Source organism: Aethalodelphis obliquidens, unplaced genomic scaffold (genome assembly GCF_003676395.1).
Source record: "Aethalodelphis obliquidens isolate GAN/ISIS:26980383/991018 unplaced genomic scaffold, ASM367639v1 scaffold35, whole genome shotgun sequence".
NCBI lineage: Eukaryota > Metazoa > Chordata > Mammalia > Artiodactyla > Delphinidae > Aethalodelphis > Aethalodelphis obliquidens.
The window spans coordinates 291007-306642 of record NW_020837979.1 but is presented as its reverse complement, the minus strand read 5'-3'; the positions used below and the strand labels follow the sequence as shown (position 1 = coordinate 306642).

General features: G+C 57.6%; 1 protein-coding gene across 1 annotated transcript in view; it reads left to right on the top strand.

Moving 5' to 3' along the window:
- SH3RF3 (SH3 domain containing ring finger 3) overlaps window positions 1–15636 on the top strand; it is a 199600-nt gene that overhangs the window by 80276 nt on the left and 103688 nt on the right. The window lies entirely within an intron of this gene.

The window sequence follows — 15636 nt, the reverse complement described above, 5'->3', positions numbered from 1 at the left end:
TCATTTGACAGTTGTGGCGAGTCCCGCTGTGCATATTCCTGTCCAAGTCGTGTGTGGCCGAACGTTCTCATTGATCTAGGAGCAGATTGCTGGATTGTGTGGTAACAGTTGAGTCTTTTGAGGAACTGCCGGACGGTTGTTCAAAGTGGCCAAACCATTTTTCATTCCCACCTGCAAAGTACGAGGGTTCCAGTTTCTCCACCTTTGTGCCAGTGGTCACTATGGTCTCTTTATGGTTATAGCCCTCCTTGTGGGTGTGAAGTGGTTTTGGTTTATCTTTTAGATTTTAAAATAATAATGAAGAGAGACTTCCCTGGTGGTGCAGTGGTTAAGAATCTGCCTGCCAATGCAGGCGACAAGGGTTCCATCCCTGGTCTGGGAAGGTCCCACATGCCGCGGAGCAACTAAGCCCATGTGCCACAAGTACTGAGCCTGCGCTCTAGAGCCTGCGAGCCACAACTACTGAAGCCCTGCTCCGCAACAAGAGAAGCCACCACAATGAGAAGCCCACGCATCGCAACAAAGAGTAGCCCCCGCTCGCCACAACTAGTGAAAAGCCCGCACGCAGTAACAAAGACCCAACACAGCCAAAAATAAATAAATAAAATACATTTATTTTAAGAAATAAATTAAAATAAAGTAATGATGAAGGTTAAAGCCACCACGTACCTTGGAAGGAAAACCACGTTGATGATCTGTGAACCTAGTATGTAAAGTGCCAGTAAGTTCTTTAAAGGTCATATTTTAAGCAGGCAAAGCTGACCCTTTATCCTGAGTGACTTGCTCGAAGCGGTGGAAGCGTTCTGGTGGTAAAGGAGATGCTGAGGACAGGATGGGTGTCCAGACACCCGAATCTACTTCTGATTCCACAGCATGGTTCTTCCCCACCGTGCAGCGAGTTTGAACTGCACGTGGTTCTGTGAGCACGTGTGTTGACACGTCTTCTCCTGGAAGCAGCAGGAGAGATGTCGCCTCCCCAGATCCTCTCTGCCCCCACTTCTAAGTAATGTAATGGTTACTACAGGAAGGTGCAGTCACTGAACCTGGCAAGGAAAGTCTGTCCTGGGACAGGCCTTGGCTTGCATTCACAGACGTTTTAAACTGTGTGTGTGGTTTGGTTTTGTTTTTCCCGGAGGCTGACAGAGGGTGTGATGACTCTCACTAGGCCCTGGAGGTCAGTGCAGGCGCTGCTGGCCACACTTCCTCGCTGTGCTCGGAAGCAGCGCTTGGTCTAGTTTTCCGTACAGATCAGTGCCTCACTCCATCCCCACAGCTGGCACCGCCGAAGTCAGGGTGGGTCGGTCTGCACAGAGCAAGCCAAGAAATCATAGCATCTTCCTTTCCATCACTTCTCGTCCGTCTGACAGCATCTCTGGTGCAGTGCTGGATAGGAGGGATAGAAAAGCATCCTGGGCTGGCTCGTAGGCTTAAAGATAATGTGCTCGAGATCCCCTGTGAAGGACTATAGTAGTTGTTGGGGCTTTGGTGATGTCCTTTGTCAGGTTAAGGAAATTCTCTTCTGTCTCAGCTTACTAAGAGGTTACTTTAAAATCATAAGTCAGATTTGAATTTTATCAAATGATTTTTCTTTAACTTTTGAGATGACATTGTTTTTCCCTTTCAATCTTCAATGTGAGAAATGCGTAATCGTCCTACATTAAACCAACCTTATATTCCTGGAGTCCCCAAGTTAGACGCAACGTCCTGTTTACAGACCTCGGTGGAGGCAGTTGGCGAGCCCTGAGTTGAGGTGCTTGGCCCTCAGGGCAGCCAGCACGCTTCTCATCTTTGCTTCCACGAGGGGGGGCTCTTGTTGGACTCCCCTCTGAGCGTCACGGCCTACCTGCTGCCAACCTCAGGACGGTTCAGCAGAAACCTCGTGGTGAAAACCACCATGGTGCTTGCCTCTCAGGGCCCCTCTGTTGGCCACTGGCTTTAACCCTCCGTTTCCTGAAATCTGAGCAAGGTGTTTCTTCTTCTGTAATTATGGATACTTTCAAATACAGTGACGATCTCGGACAGTCTGGTACAGTGGCCCCTGCGTGCCCAGTGTTATCAACATTTGCCAATCTTGTTTCATATCTCCCTCCACATTTTTTTGGAGGGGGGAATCTTTTAAAGCAAATTACCAAATTCTGTTATTTTACCCCTAAACAGTTCAGTGTGTATCTGTGACAGATGAAGTCTTTAAAAAAAAGTAACCACAGTTCCATTATCACATCTTTCAAAATGAATAATAACTCCCTGATACCAGTCCATATGCAATTTCCCTGATAGTGTCTGAAATGTCTTTTCATGATGGTTTTGTCTGAAATAAGGCCCACACATGGCACAGGTTATGTCTCTCCCATTTCTTGTCACCTCTAAAGGTCCCCACTGCCTCTTCACGCCATTGATTTGTGGAAGAGACCTGGTCATCTGCCCTGGAGAGTCCCCCATTCTTTTTTTTTTTTTTGCAGTACGCGGGCCTCTCACTGTTGTGGCCTCTCCCGTTGCAGAGCACAGGCTCTGGACGCACAGGCTCAGCGGCCATGGCCCACGGGCCCAGCCGCTTCGCGGCATGTGGGATCTTCCCGGACCGGGGCACGAACCCGTGTCCCCTGCATTGGCAGGCGGACTCTCAGCCACTGCGCCACCAGGGAAGCCCCTAGAGAGTCCCCCATTCTTGACTTTGCTGGTTGCATCCTGTGTTGTTGTTTGTCGTGTTCCATCATCCCCTGAATTTCTTGTAAACTGATTAGAACAGTTTGTTTACCTACCTGTTTGTGTTAGTTTTTTCCAAGAACGCTTTGAGGTGGTGCTGTGAGCCTCCAGTCCCAGCGATGCATTTCAAAGACAGTGCGTTCTTTCATCTACACTGTAGTTGTTTCAGTGAGGGGGGTTGTCCAGGGTGCCTCTGCCACGGTACTAACAGAAAGGAAGTCCAGAAATGGGGTTTGGGAATGGGACACTTCACCACATGAGGCTCCCAGCTGCCCACCATCATGCGGCCTGGCAGCATGGCTCTCCTCGCCCCCAGATCTCTGTGCATGTGAACCGGAGAGACTAATGTAACTTTGGGGGCAGGAATGTGACGGCGCCTCACATGGGCACAAAACGTCCTGGGAAGACACCTCTGTGTGCCAGGCTCCTCTCCTTCCCAAGGCTGCTCCTCTCCCTCCTGGTTCTCTGCTCTCAGTGGCGTCTCTGTGCATCTGTTTGCTACTTCACCCCCACCCAGTGCTCGCCAGAGTCCCCAGTTTCTAGGCCGAGTCACTGGCAGACCCCCACCGAGCTTAGTGGATCCATCTGGAGATTTCTGAGGAAAGAGTAACTCTTGGGGAAAAGGCTGTTGCCGTGAGGCCAGGTCCCCATGAGGCCCAAACAGTGGGGTTGATCAGCAGGCGGGCTCTTTACTAAGACTTTTCCAGTGGGTGAAGATCACTGGGAGCTTTGCCTTGAGAGAAGAAACCAGTGACCCCAGAGGTCAAGACTAGAACCCGTGCGTGCTCTCGCCCCCGCCGCTCTGCCTTCCCCGGGCTCCTCCCGAGACGGTGGCTGTTCCCCGTGCGTCTGGGGCACGGCTGCCACCAGCTGCAGCTTCAGGGAAGCTTAGGCAGAGAGGCTCAGAGCTTCCCGGGCTGCATGAGGGCAGCGCTCAGCCTCATTTACAGCCAGGACGCGAGAAAGCAGAGGAAGGGAAAACACACCGCAGGAGCCTGCACCTCAGCGCCCGCCCCCCCCACCCCACCGGCTCTCCCATCTTCGGCGGTTTTGTGGTGTCTGGAGCTCCGCAAACAGAAGAAGAGGGATATGTGACAGTGAATGGCGTCCAGGGGTCTCTCTGGCGAGCCTTCAGCTTTGGGTCCAGTGGGTTCTCGGATTACCAGTCACTGAACCAGGCCTTGAGAAGGGGATGCCTTAAGGTTCTTGGCCCTTAAGAAGTGTTTAATTTCGTCCGGAGGAAGCAATGGTTAAAAGATTTTCAAAGCAAGTACGTGATGAGCTGCACGTGGCCTGTACCAACTGGCTGTCTCCTCCCGCTCCGGGCTGTGGAGTTTCCCTGATGGAAAGTGCCAGAAAGCATCCTCTGCCCAGCTTCTGTCACATTGGAATGTGTGCGGTCAGCCTGCCCAGCTTGGTGTGGGTTTGATTTCAAATGTTACTGTAAAACTAAAGAGAAACGGCAGACTCCGCCTTGTGCCATGTCTCTCTCTGTCTCTTTCCTTACTTTGGTCGTTCATTTTCTCATCTTGGCGTATCTCAGAAGTATCAAGACTTTCATCCTGTAGATTTTTCAAGTCCTGTAAGCTTTGTGTGTCTTATCATATAAGTAAATGTTCCGTCTTCATCACAGACTTTGTGAGAGGGTGCCCGTGTCCGCCTTGCCACTGTTACACGCTCGGTTCCTCATGCGGTACCTGTACAGAGGAGTAGCCAGGAATTGGGTGGGTGATGGATGGAACAAGGTGGATACGTCAGATCTGCACACAGACGCACAACAGATGCCACCACCCCAGCCCCATCAAGATGTGTGTGTGTGTGTGTGTGTGTGTGTGTGTGTGTGTGTGTGGACAGGCTCTGTGTTGGGGCTGGGAACCCTCTGGAAAGATCTTTGAGTCCCTCATCGCTGGTCACTAGCACCTTGGGCAGTATTTATCATGGGAGCCCCGATAAATGCGCTGAGTACAGGTGGTGCCGAGGGTCAGCTCGTGGCCCAAGCCCATGCGAAAAGCCAGGGATTTGGAATCTTCAGTGTCTGTGGTTGACTTTGGACCAGAATCTACAAAGGACTCCTCAGCTTTTCTCTTGAGCACAGGAAGGTGCTCTTTCCAAGATGACAGAAGATAAACCAAAAGGCCATGCTGTACGCCTGGAGCTCCGCTGCCCTAAGCATCGGCAATCATGACGCTGAGATCTCTCCATACTGAGCATGCACCCTCCTCCTGCCCCCCGGGGGGCTGGGCCGAGCAAGGGCCAGGAATTGGCCATCACGGGAGCCCGAGTTTGTCATCAGTCACAGCTACCCAGCCGCTCCTGCCTCTTCCTCCCCTTTTCTCTCTGCCCTTTTGCTTCATAAAGAAACAGACTTGAGGGACTTCCCTGGTGGTCCAGTGGGTAAGACTCCACGCTCCCAACGCAGGCGGCCCGGGTTCGATCCCTGGTCAGGGACCTAAAGCCTGTATACCACAGCTAAGAAGTCCACATGCTGCAACTAAAGATCCTGCGTGTTGTAACTAAGACCCAGTGCAGCCAAAATAAATAAATAAATATTGTAAAAAAAATTCCATAGTTTTTTTTAAAAAAAAAGAAGAAAGGAAATCGACTTGAGTGTGAAAAGAGGACTTCTCAAAGGCGGGCCTCACCAGGCCTGCTGCCCATCCTCCCCGCCTGGAGTGTGTCCCCAGAAGCTGCAGGCTTCACACCCCTCCAAGGTCTCCCCCGGCCCCTCCAAGGTCTCCCCCTCAGACTGAAACCGTGAAGCCCGTGCTCGCTGACTCTCCGATCCTCTTGCTGGCCTGCTTGGTCCACAGGGCTCACTGTCTTCAATGTGCCGCAGGTACTAAAGGCTTATCTTGTATATCTCTCTCCCCTTCTGAAATGTGTGTTCCCACGGGGCAGAGACGTTTTCTACTTTGTTTCTGACGTGTAAGCAGTTCCTAGAACTGCGTCTGGTACATGTTAGGCGGCCAGTGTACACTCAGCAGGTGAATGAATATGAACAACAGTTCTTAAGAGTCTTTTCTTAAGACTCTGGGAGGGACTGCGGCTCCCTGGCCCTCCCTGCGGCCTCGTGGCGATCTGGGCCCGGGCAGGACTGGGGCTGAGCCGTCCACACTGAGCTGCGGGTGCCTGTGGGGCAGCAGCGGGTCCAGGACGGTGACTTTGCTTCCAGCTGCAGCGAGAAGATGGTGTGACGTCTGCCGACCCTCTGAGCGCTCCGGTCTGGCCTGTGTTTTGGCCGAGGCTGCTGTAAACAGCAGCAGAGACTCTTTACCAAGAGGGCTGCAGCCTGGAGCCCCCCTCGGCCTGCCTGTGCCCTGCCCGCTGTGGCCCCCGTGGCCTCTCTGGGCTTGGGGTGGGGACAGCCAGTTACCTGCCGTGTCCCTCGTGCTGCGCTGTCCCTGTCTCACAGGAGCGCACGCCCTATAGCGCCGAGTCTGGTCTTGCGGCAGGTGTCGTGAAGGCCGAGCCCGTTCCCCTGCGCCTGCAGCTCAGCTCACATGAAGGGCAGCTCCTCTAGCAGGAGCAGCACAAAGCCCCTGGACGGCGCCGCTGAGCCCTGCCCGCCCCCAAGACTATGTGGGAGCGAGGCAGAGCCGGCCCACCAGCAGCCCACCCCCCCACCCCCCGCCCCCGCGCACGGGGCCCCAGGCTCCCTTGGCTCCCTTGGCTCAGCCCCTGCTGGACGGAGGCGGGTGCCTCCAGTGGTGCTGGGCTGCCTTTCTCAGCTCTCCCTGCAGTGCTAAGCGGGCTGGGCTGCCCACGGTGCGCAGGACCTGCTTTAATCTGCCGGGCAGGAGGTGGGAGCGTCTGCCTCTCTGCTCAGCGGGTCTCACAGCCTCCCAGGGTCAGCAGGCGGTGGCTCAGTGCCTGTGTGGGTGGCAAGGAATACCACGCTCTTGAATTTTACATGGTATGTTAATTGTGTCCTCACCAACGTTTGGAAGCATTTCCTGCCATGCATAATAAATGATCGGAAACCACTGGGTTCCTTTGAGCTATTCTCCTGGGGGAAAGAAGGGTGAAGCCAGGCCTTGGCGCGGCAGCCAGCAGAAGGCAAGTGCAGCCTGGCTCCCCTGCCCCATCAGCGTGGGAGTGCTGCACGGCAGGGGGCCCTGCGCCGCGAGTGTAGCCGAGCCTGGCTGGCTGGAGCGGCCACCTCCCCGCGTCTGCTTCCTGGCAGGTGCGCCACAGGAATGGGCACTGGCGCCCAGGGTCTACCCACTTTCACTCTAAAGTCACACGGGAGCGTGAAGGCGAGAAGGGACTTCCCGTGGGCACGACAGCACGTAGCTGGCTGGCTCTCTAGCACTCAGAATATGTTTGGAGCAAAGCTGCACCAGGAAGTTTCCCCCTTTCCGTCTTGTAACTGATGCTGCCACGTAATACCAAAAGGTGATATGTCGGGGAGTTCCCTGATGGTCCAGTGGTTAAGACACCACGCTTCCACTGCAGGGGGCACGGGGTCCGATCCCCGGTTAGAGAACTAAGATCCCACATGCCATGCGGCGTGGCCAAAAAAAAAGAAAAAAAAATTGTCCTCATTACATTTATCGGCTAAGGTCTTTGTTTCCACAGAGCTCGCCTGTGTATACGTTTTGTGTTCGTGTGATACGGACAAGTTTGGAGGACACGTCCCATCTCGCTTTCTGACACCAACATGTAACCACGCACCGGACTTGCTGCTTCCAGGCACTCGTGTGAGCGACAGAGGGATGTCCCCTCGTTTAGGCTCACAGGATCCCTGGGAGAGAGGCACTTTAAGATGTCCATTTTGCACATGAGGAGACGAATGTGGCAGAGCCAGGCCCTTAAACATGTTGATGCACAGCCACCCCCAGACTCCTCCAGGGCCTGGGATCTGCTCTAACGCGGGCCTCCCTTCTGGCCCTCAGAGCTGGATTCCGAAGGAAACTTATTTTGTTTTAAACCTGGATATTTACAAACACCTTATTTTTCCCTTACCTTCCTGTATTACTCTTTTTTTTTTGGTAGCATTGAAACAATGATGTTTTAAAAAGTATTTAAAGATAATGTGGTGTTTAGTGTGGGCTGAAATAAGGGCCTAAAAGGAACCTTCCGGAAAAAAGGACAGATGCTGATGGGAAGCCTTTGCTTTCCTTCCTGACACTCAGGCCTTCTTCCAGGGTGGTTGGAGATCCTAGTGCAAGGCCCCTCTTACCCCATAAAGCAGGTTCTGGTGAGTGGACTTCCCGCAGGAGGCCGGGTGGAACGTGTCGGACATATGACTGGCTGAGCATCCCTGGATCGAGGCCAGAGCAGTCCTGGGGCTGGGGGGGGAGCCCCTCATACCCCGCGGGGAGCACCTGGGCATGCACACCACCAAAGAGACCCCTCCAGGGACTCCGTCACACTCTCCTTTGGTAACCACTGTCCAGAATGTGACTAGGAGCTTCTCCCAGTCAGCCTGCAGTATAGGCATGTCTTCCCAGAAAGTGGAAAAATGAGCAATTCTTCTCTAAACTGGATAAATGCAAACACAGGTGTGGACCCTCCCGGCCTAATGGTCAACGATCCACCTTTCCTTTTCCTTCCATGCTAAACAGAGAAGGATCAGGGCTCTGTTGGGGGTCCCCCTCTCTCCGATGTGGGTGGTGGTGAAGAGCTAAGCGTTGGCCCCCTCTTACCCAGCCCCATGACATCCGGGAGCTGACTTGCCTCTTAACTTTTCTCACTTAAAAAGTGGTAGTTATGACTCCTACTTCAAAGGGTTCCCGTGAGCAGTAATCAGGTTACCTGGCGTGCGTGGCTCGGGGTAGCAGCTAGATAAGCGGTCGCATTGTTCTCAGGGGCAGCGTGAGTGGCGAGTGTGCGCTGGGCTTGGGAGGCAGACCGCCTAGTGCCCTCACCACCTCTGGGACCCGGGCAAGTTACTGAAATGCACCGTGCCTCAGCTTCCTGCCTGCAGAGCATCAGTAACAAAGGCCAGCCTCATAGGGCTGCTGTGAGGATCCGGTGGGTTGTAAGGGGTGCAGCCCAGGTGCTCAGGAGAAAGCGGCCGGTCCTGACAAAGAAGGGGTGACAGTGACTGTGAGTCAGGATAAAGGGGGTCCTTTGGAAGCAAAGCAGGGGAGAGAGGGTGTTACACAAGGGTTAGCCTTTTCTGATCTGACTTCCATCCGATGCGATATAGAGCGGGCCGTGTGCAAGTGCTGGGCCGGGCCGTCCTCACTGCACCCATCTGACTTGTATTTCTGGTGGAGAGGTGAGCTCCTTATTGGCCATCTTCTATACTTAGAAGCGTCTGCCTTTTCTAGGACCATGTCCAGGCTCCTGGAACACTTGTTTGCCTTAGCATCCTCTACGAATCTTCTCCCTAGAGGCTTCTCCATTAAGAGACAAAAAGCTCCCTACCACCAGTTTTAGCCTCTTGGTGTTCCTGGGAAATGCGGGAGGATGGATTTGATGACCTCTGGTGGGTGAGCCAGGGCTGAGCAGAGAGCCTGCTCCGCACGTGGCTGGGTGCCCTGCTGCCCTGGGATGAGGGGAGGCTCGGGCTCTGAAACTGCCCGCTGCTCCCCTTGACCTCCTACCTCACCTTTCCATACTTGTCAGAAGAACTGTGATTTTCGTTGTGAACCGGGCGTTACAGAGCACTCCTCCCCCTGCGGGTGCGTGGGAAGCAAAGCCCAGCACCGGCCCAGGGTCTGCCGCCAGTCCTGTGGGGCACGTGAGGCCTCCTGGGCGGGGACGGGCGGACAGTGGGGCGGGGCAGCCCCCAGGGACCTGCAGTGAAGGTGCATGGGGAGCAGGGGCTCCTGGGCGGGGAACCTGGCTGTCAGCCCTCGCGCTCCCGCGCGGGAACCCAACACAGACACAGGGCCGGCTTGGAGGTCATCCTGGGTCGGGTCATCCCGCGTGGGGGGCAGGGTCCGCGAGGCTGGAGAGAACCCAGTCCGCCTCGCCTCCCGCGTGGGTGGCCTGCCTTGCGCCGCTCCTGGATCTGCGTGTCCCCTCCGCCCTGCGGCTGGCGCCCACGCGGGACCAGGCGCCTCTTCGTGGAGCCGATGTGCCATCCCCTTGGTCGGGGGCGGGAGCGCAGGTGGGCACTCGCCGTCAGGCCGCTCAGGGACATCTCCGCACTCCTCCGTGTGGAGGCTCCGAGGGGCCGTCGTGGGGAGGAGCTGAGCCCGGACTGCCCGGGCCGCCAGGATCTGAGGCCACCCCCCACCCCCCCCCGCCCCAGAGACTGCGACACAAGGGTGCCTGAGAGGCTCCTCCCGCTGCGTCTCCATCAGCGCACACACTGACCGGAAACGCGGAGATTGCGGTGGACACAGGCCGGAAAGCGGCCACCGCCACCAAGACAGACCAGAAACGGGGAGCTTGCCGTCGACACAGAGCGTTGTGAAGCTGTGTTGGCCGGAATGCGGCAGGCGTTCTCTGGTCCTGTGGGAACTTAGAAAAGCCGGTGCCCAGGGACACAGCGGTGTTGTTGGGAGCTGCCGGCACTTTTGACGCCCGCGGGCCTCAGTGGACTTGGGATCGGGCCGGGCCCTAAGGGAGCGCACCGAGTAGTGGTGGCCCTTTTCGTGTCACGGAAGGCGACCGTGTCGCCGCCAGCAGTGTCCCCGGGGACCCTCATCAGCGTGAGCCCGAGCCCGGCCACGTGCGGACTGTCCAGTGTGAGTGCGCCCGCTGTCTGGCACAGTTATCTTCACTCCCAGCATTTCCACGAATGTGGGCCGTAAACAGCTTCCAGAATACCAGGAACATGGGCGAATCCGCTACCAGGGAGTGGAGCAGAAACTTGAGAAGACAGCTTTGGCCCGAGTTGGGAACAGGAAAAAAAAAAGGTGAAGAAGAAAAAGAAAGATACGTCTGTTCTTTAGGCCTCCTGAATCTCACTGAAACACGAAACTCAGCTAAAGGCAGCTTCTCGCCTCGTGGTCACATCACAGGGCAGCCCTTGGTGGGTCCTCAGCCCGCCTGCGTGGGGACACATTGTGCGCTTGTCTCAGTCGCATGTTTCCGTGACCTTGTGGGTGGGGGATGCTTTACTCCCTGCAGCACAGAGCCTGGTGCGGGACCTGGTGCAGTGTGCTGTTCTATAAATTCTCGGAGAAGCGAGCGTCCAAACACGAGGAAGGAAGAAACCATCAGAATGAAAGGGTCGAAGAAAGAGCTAGGATCCAAGGGTAGCTTTTAATAAGAAAAAGGGAAGAAGGAACTTGAAATGTAACCAACAAGAAAAGTGAAGCCCAGGGACCTCCCAGCTGGAGTGTGAGATAGTGACAGCTTCATTACAGGTGAAATTTGTAAACTGGGAGACAAACAGGGATGTTCTGGTTAAATACATTATTAACATGTGCCTTTTCAGGTAATCGTAAGTCTGAGAGTGTCCGTGTTAGAAGGAAAGTATGCGTGTGACAACCTCCACGGTGATGTCAGAGTGAACGGTTTGGCTTGAAAACTGCTGATGAGCATAGAAATCATAAATTGCACCTCACATCCCCCGGATTAGTCAGGATACAGGCCAAGCTGCTGATGAGAAGATCCCAAAACATGGCGGCTCAATCAGGATAAAGTTTCCTTTTTGCACGTGACATCCAGGCTGTACTCCACAGCGTCATCTGAGGACCCGGGGCCTTCCCTCCTTTGCTTGGAGTGTAATCTTGGTGGAAAAGGCTGCCCCCGCCCGCCCCCACCATGCTGTTCAAGCCACAGGAGCGGAGGGACAGGAATTGGCATTTCCTTCTAAACGGCGTTACAGGGGACTTCCCTGGTGGTCCAGTGGTGGGGACTTCGCCTTCCAATGAGAGGGGTTCAGGTTCGATCCCTGGTCGGGGAGCTAAGCTCCCACATGCCTCACACCAGAAAACCAAAACATAAAAAAAGGAGAAGCAACGTTGTAACAAATTCGATAAAGACAAAAAAAAAAATGTCTTTACCAAACACACCGCAGGCTAGAATTGGCACAAGTCCCTGTCGCTTGTCTCCACTGACTGGAATTTTGACGTGTGGCCAAGCCTCCTTGCGAGCAAGGCTGGGAGGTGGGGTTCTTAGCTGGTGAGCTTGGCCCCGGTTGAAACTTGGAATGTTCTCCCCGACAGGAGGATCAGGTGGACTCGGGGGACAACTGGCTGTCTCTGCTGCCTCCTCAGATCCCGCAACGCTTGGTTGGTTGGCGCTGGGCGCTCTCTCCCTGGGGCCCGCTCACGCTGCAGGGACCTCACCGGGCTGTGTCTCCCCAGGAGGCCAGGCCCCGGGTCTCCATCTCCAAGCCTTCGCTCAGCCTGGCTCCTCTTTGAATGATCACTGGGATTTCCGGTCACCTGGGCCCGGCTGGTGTTAACAACAGGATTTAGAGCTGCATGGATCCTGGACCTCCCGACCTGGGAGAAGTCCTTCCAGCCCGAGGCCCTCAGCCAGGCCCTAGTCTGGGGATTGGCTTGGCAGCCCACAGCGTTATCCCTTCGGTAGGTGTTTTGAGCGTGTGCTCTGTACCGGGCCAGGGTCAGGGATGCAACAGCAAGTGAAAGCAGGTCGTGTCTGTCCTGGGGGCAGATAGTCCCGGGGCCCCCACTGGTAACACGTGTCGCCCAGGGAGCAGCGTGGGAGGAGAACCGGTGCGTCCTTCGGGTCTAAAGGCTGAGTGAGTTTCTTGTCCACACTCTTCACCCCAACTTGCTGGGGGGTTGGGCAGTGAGACCTGGTCCCGGGCAGTGCCCTCGGGAGCCTCGTGGGCAGCCTGGTGCAAGCAGGGCATCTGTAAAGCCCGCCTATGTGTCGATCCCAGTGAGACAGAGCTGGGGCTGCTGTGCACGCGTGAGATCCCCTGGCTCCTCCACGTCCCAGTCGTGAGCCGTGAGATTGACAGCATCTGTCTTCATTATCACGAACGCCCCACGGGGTGGCTGTGTTAATTATCCTCTAGGCATCCCAGTTGCACTTTCCTTTCATTGTACTTTGTTTCCTGAATGTCTCAAGCCTCCCGAGGGGGGCTCCATGGCAGTGTTCGACTGGGCGGTTCCTCCGAGGGGAGTGCGCGGTGAGACCTTAGAGGGCCCGGCTGCAGAGACCCCGTGGACGTCCTCAGCCTGGGCCGGGGGCTGCTCTCAGGGGTCCTCTGGCTGCTGCCGTGACGTCTGTGGAGTCTTCCCTGTCAGAGCGTCCGCCTGCCCTGGGCCCTCATCGTGCACTGATCTGCTCATGTCATCAAGGTCTCTGAAGATAAGAGGCTGGAGGTGCCGAGAGCCACCCGCTCTGAGCGGGGCCGGGCTGAGAGGGCGGTCCAGGAGCAGCTGCCCCTCTAGCGGCATCTCTTACTCTTCACTCCCAGGAGCGCAGCCCGAGTGTTTAAGAGGCTTCCGCCCTCTCCGTTTGCGCCGGCAGAGGCTGGTCTTGGCCGTCTGGGGCGGGGGTTAGTGAGGGGTGTCTCCCGCGCTGCCTGCCTGCGCCCGCCTTCGCGCTCTCTCGCCGCTCCTGGTCCGCTGCCCGCGGGAGCCTCAGTGGCGCGGCCGGAGCCGGTGAGGTTGCCTGCTGGCTCCCGCCCCGCGCTCTGACCTCGGGGTCAGGGCGGCTGCCTGAGGCTGTGGCAGAGGCCGGCTCCTGCCCCGCCCGGGAGGTGACTGGCGCCTCTCCTCCGCTCGCCCCAGGCTCGGTCGGCTTTTCCCAGATCCGAGGCACGCGGCTCCCAGCGGTTGCCGGGGCACATCTGTCGTCAGCCGCTCTCTCACCCGCCTCTCTGCTCAGCGTGTCTCAGGAGCGCCCGGGGCGGCCGGGCAAGCGCTGCGGCCTGTTCTGGAGTCCCTGGTCTAGCGGGGGCACCACGGTGGGCGGAGGGCGCCCTGCGGACCCCAGGGCCAAGGCGGGAGAGGGGAGGGCCGGGCGGTGGGGTGGAAGCCGGGCGCGCGGGTCCCCGGAGGGCCCTGGGCGGCGGGGGTGAGGCGCGCAGGGCTAGGCAGGGGTGTGGAGCCTGCAGTTGGGTTGACCTGAGTCACCCCGTGGGAGGGAAGTTGGAAGCGCAGAACTTTGAGGTCACAGCCAGCCTAGAGGCTGGTAGAGGCCGGCCCGGGAGGCCGGGGCCCGCACGCGGACCGGCTCGGGGGGGTGGGGGGCCGTGCCCGCTCTGCAGAATCGGCGGAGGACAAAGCCACCCTGAAGGTCCGGAGTGCGGGCCACACGGGCCGGAGCCGGGGCGGCACCTCGGTGCCTTGCCGCTGACCCTCCGTGTGTGCCCGCGGCCTCTGTGTCGGGGCCGGTGGGGTGGTGGGCAGGCCCGAGTGGAAATTCGGCGTCCCCTGCACGGGGCGGCGTGGAGGGGTGCGGGAGGGCGTGGCGGCGCGGGGCCCGCAGGCGTGGAGGGTGGGTCCCGCCCTTCTGCTCGCATTTACCCCCCGCTGGCCTCCATCTGTGGCTGTGAGAGCGGCTCTCGCGCGTGGCCCTTGCGGGGGTGGGGGGTGATATGAAAGGATGCGGGGGGTGCGCTCGCCGAGCCCACGCTCCCGGGCAGCAGGAGATCCCCCGACCCCTCTCACCGTGATGGGTGTCCCAGCTTCTCCAGGGTCACCGGTGAAACACGCCCATTGCGAGAAAGTTCACGTAGGACGAGGAAGCTCCTTTCTTTTGGGAAATTTAACCTCAGGGGCGGGGCGGGGTTCAGACGGACACTCAGCCAGGAGCTCTGGGTGGGCCCGTCCTGAGCACCCACCTCCCAGTATGACAACCAGAAATGTCTCCAGGTGTTGCCAGATGGGGGGGCGGTGTGTGTGGGGGGACCGAATGTTCTGATGGAGCGCCGCCGGCAGGGCTCGCTGCCCTCTGGCCATGGAGTCGCGTGGCTCTCTTTCTCTCCTGGCCATCGCTGTCCCTGAGCTCGCCCGTCGTGCCCCCAGCACAGAGCTGGCTGTGGCTTTTCCCGCTTGGGTTCTTCCAGGAAAGCCATCTGTTGCTGCTGTGGCCCTGGCTGGTGGTGGCCGAGTGTCCCTCTGCCGCACATCCTCTCTCCACTGCCGTCCCGGGTGTTGCGGAGGCATGGGCGCAGAGGCCGGCCTGAGTGCTGTCGTGTCTCCTCGGAGAGCCTCTTGTATGCAGCGGCTTCGGGCTTCGTGCCTCCGTGTAGGTGGATTTAAGCACCAGAGGGATCCCTGGCCGGGCAGCCCTGGGGAGAAAACATGGCCTCTGTTGGGGAGCCATTGGGTGGGGACACAGGGACGAGGTGAGGCTCCGTGTGCTTTTCCTGGCGGACAGTTTACCTTTGACAAGGCTGCTCAGCTGAGCGGAACTTGGCTGCTGCAGAGAAGGGGGAGAGAAACCCGGACCCCTTGTTGCTGAAGAGCAGGGAGCCCAGGGCTCTGCTTGTGGCCGGATGGCAGGTCAGACAGGTGGGTGGGTTGGCTGACCTTTGACAGGAGGGTGGGAGCATCCCATGACCTGAAGAGGATCCTTGTCTCAGGCTCTTGAAATTGTACTTGTGGACGAGGCTGCTGTGGCCTCAGGAAGCTGGGAGCCGTGGCGGGTGGGGGGCAGGGGTCCGTGATGGCTGGAACCCCTCGTTAGAGCTCCCAGCCCTGGGGGTCCCTTGTGGACCTCGAGCCTGGGCCCCTGGCTGTGAGGCAGTGACATGGGAGGGTGCAGTACGGTCCTGCAAGTCTGTCTCCTCAGCTCGAAAAGCCCCCGGATGCACGTTCTGAGTTGCCGTGGAGGTTCAGGGAAGGGACACTGGCATGGTAGTTGTCGGAAATCTGGCGGATAGAAATAGCACCCAGGGTATGACAGGTCAGCACGGAGTAGTGAGTAAAACTTTCTGGAGCCAGAGCCCGGGCGGCAGGATTCCGTCTCCTTCCGGCGAGGGGTCCTGTCTCTCTCTGCGCCTCGAATGAAGGTCTCCCAGCACCCTCCTCAGCGTCCTTCCAATGCGGAGCGTGGCAGCCCGCGTGGAGACCCGCGGCCTGTCGCGGGACCCTCTGC